Here is a 3,322-nt window from a genome sequence, read left to right on the forward strand (position 1 = left end):
CATAATCATATGGGACGTCAGGTCAGTACACGCCGGTGCTGAGTCACATATTTGATAGTCCTAAACATATTGCTCCGCACATTATTAGGACTAAGCATGCGGATGTTCGTAACTATGTCTGATGGTGGCTGTACGCCCTGAGATGCTTCTCATGCAAGGCGCACACATCCTCAGACATGTCGATCAGCATGCTTCGGTTGCATGCGTCGCGACATCTCGTGCTTGGCCGATCCACCTCGTGCTTCTACATGTCAAGCTGCATGTGCAGCTTCCATGCATGGCGGCACCTCGAGCTTCTGTTTTCTGGGTCCCGACAGGCATGCTCAAAGTCGAACCCTTCTCAGAAGATCAAGTCGGTCGGCTGTGCACCCGTGAGGGATCCAGCCAATCAGCTTCCTTGCGCCTTACGGGTTTACTCACCCCTTGACTGGCACACATGTCAGACTCCTTGGTCCGTATTTCAAAACGGGTAGAATGGGGAGCCCACAGGCCGACGCTTGAGCACGCAGATGCCAAGGCACGCCGTGAGGCGCATGCTGCAGACCACGATTAAGGCAGCAACGTCTCCGCGGGCGTAACAAAAAGCTTCGGTATAGGTCACCACCTCAATCTGTGTCGGTCCACGGCCCGATCGATCAGCGGACCGGATTGCTCCGTTCGCATCCGACCGGGATGAATCGCCGGCCCCCGTCCGCTTCCCTCCCGACAATTCAAGCACTCTTTGACTCTCTTTTCAAAGTCCTTTTCATCTTTACCTCGCGGTACTTGTTCGCTATCGGTCTTTCGCCTATATTTAGTCTTGACCGGAATTTTACCCCCTATTGGGGCTGCATTCCCAAACTACCCGACTCGTAGATTACGCCTCATGGTGCGACAGGGTCCGGGCAAGACGGGGCTCTCACCCTCTCTGGCGCCCTTTCCCAGGGAACTTGGGCCAGGTTCGTCGCTGAGGATGCTTCTCCAGACTACAATTCGAACGCCGAAGACGTCTGATTTTCAAGCTAGGCTCTTCCCGGTACGCTCGCCGTTACTAAGGAATCCTTGTTAGTTTCTTTTCCTCGCTTATTGATATGCTTAAACTCAGCAGTGATCTCGCCTGACTGGTCACGTTGAGGACTTTGGGTCATCAAGTTTTTGGACCGGAACGTCCGACATATGACGAGAATTGATTCACCACTGCATGTCAAGACACTCCTGGCGTCCTTAGCTCGGATTTTGGCCACAGCGTACGGTAACACAAGGGAGATCAGCTTCTGTCCCATATCCTCGAGAGGATGGGGGACGACGATTTGTGACACCCAAGCAGACGTGCCCTCGGCCAGAAGGATTGGGCGCAACTTGCGTTCAAAACTTGATGGTTCACGGGATTCTGCAATTCACACCAAGTATCGCATTTTTGCTACGTTCTTCATCGATGCGAGAGCCGAGATACCGTTGTCGAGAGTCGTTTTAGACTTTACATTGCAGCACTGCTTCCGAACAAACACCATCTCCGGGTTGGTGAACCAGACTGTTTAGTTGCATTTTCCTTGACACTTTTCGTGCCGGGGTTTGGTGATATCCGGAAGCTAAGCGTACGATCCAACCAAACTGAAGTCTTGGGCATGGATGAACACATAACCCGGAATCGGCAGGCATAGTAAGAAACCGGCCTACCGAGAGTGATGCTACCGAGAGTGATGTTTTCATCGTTCTCAGGTCGTTGTCTGTTTCCAGGGTACGACAATGTCCTTCCGAAAATTCACCTACGGAACCTTGTTACGACTTCTCCTTCCTCTAAATGATAATGTTTAGTGACTTCTCGCGACGACGCAGGGGCAAACCACCCACGTCGCCGCGATCCGAACACTTCACCGGATCATTCAATCGGTAGGAGCGACGGCGTTGTGTCAAAGAGCAGGGACGTAGTCAACGCGAGCTGATGACTCGCGCTTACTAGGAATTCCTCGTTGAAGACCAACAATTGCAATGATCTATCCCATCGCGATGAAATTTCCAAGATTACCCGGGCCTGCGGCCAAGATGTGAACTCGTTGAATACATCAGTGAAGCGCGCGTGCGGCCCAGGACATCTAAGGGCATCACAGACCTGTTATTGCCTCAAACTTCCTTGGCCTAACTGCATAGTCCCTCTAATAAGCCGGCCATGAAGGGATGCCTCCACGTAGCTAGTTAGCAGGCTGAGGTCTCGTTCATTAACAGAATTAACCAGACAAATAGCTCCACCAACTAAGACGGCCATGCACCACCACCCATAGAATCAAGAAAGAGGTCTCAGTCTGTCAATCCTTACTATGTCTGGACCTGGTAAGTTTTCCCCGTGTTGAGTCAAATTAAGCCGCAAGCTCCACTCCTGATGGGGCCCTTCCGTCAATTCCTTTAAGTTTCAGCCTGGCGACCATACTCCTCCTGGAACCCAAAACTTTGATTTCTCATAAGGTGCCAGCGGACTCCTAAAAGCAACATCCGCTGATCCCTGGTCGGCATCGTTTATGGTTGAGACTAGGACGGTATCTGATCGTTTCGAGCCCCCAACTTTCGTTCTTGATTAATGAAAACATCCTTGGCAAATACGAATGCGCCCGACTGTCCCCTGTTAATCATTACTCCGATCCCGAAGGCCAACACAATAGGATCGAAATCCTATGATGTTATCCCATGCTAATGTTACAGAGCGTAGGCTTGCTTTGAGCACTCTAATTTCTTCAAACTAACAGCACCGGAGGCACGACCCGGCCAGTTAAGGGCATGAGCAATCGCCGACAGAAGAGACAAGCCGACCGGTGCTCACCAAAGGCAGACCAGGCGACCCATCCCAAGGTTCAACTACGAGCTTTTTAACTGCAACAACTTAAATATACACTATTGGAGCTGGAATTACCACGGCTGCTGGCACCAAACTTGCCTTCCATGGATCCTCAGTAAGGGATTTAGATTGTACGCATTCCAATACCCGACTCAAGAGCCCGGTATTGTTATTTATTGTCACTACCTCCCCGTGTCAGGATTGGGTATATTTGCGCGCCTGCTGCCTTCCTTGGATGTGGTAGCCGTTTCTCAGGCTACCTCTCCGGAATCGAACCCTAATTCTCCGTCTCCCATTACCACCATGGTAGGCCACTATCCACACACATGGCTTAATCTTTAAGACAAGCATATGACTACTGGCAGGATCAACCAGGTAGCATTCATAAATCAGGGCAAGACCACGTCATATTCCACAAAGAACATGGAATGGGAACAGACGCAGACTTGACCGTCATCTTTTGTCCGAAGACAAACGTGCTGAGCGGGACAGAATTTCTTCGAGTCACAGCCATAA

The 3,322-nt window shown here is 50.9% G+C and overlaps 1 non-coding gene across 1 annotated transcript; it reads right to left on the bottom strand.

The window, feature by feature from the left end:
* Positions 1-1,292: 1,292 nt before the first annotated feature.
* On the bottom strand, positions 1,293-1,446 carry LOC125598300. The gene has a single exon (XR_007332345.1). It is a non-coding gene; the product is annotated as a 5.8S ribosomal RNA (ribosomal RNA).
* Positions 1,447-3,322: the final 1,876 nt, after the last annotated feature.

Source organism: Brassica napus, unplaced genomic scaffold (genome assembly GCF_020379485.1).
Source record: "Brassica napus cultivar Da-Ae unplaced genomic scaffold, Da-Ae ScsIHWf_1691;HRSCAF=2315, whole genome shotgun sequence".
NCBI lineage: Eukaryota > Viridiplantae > Streptophyta > Magnoliopsida > Brassicales > Brassicaceae > Brassica > Brassica napus.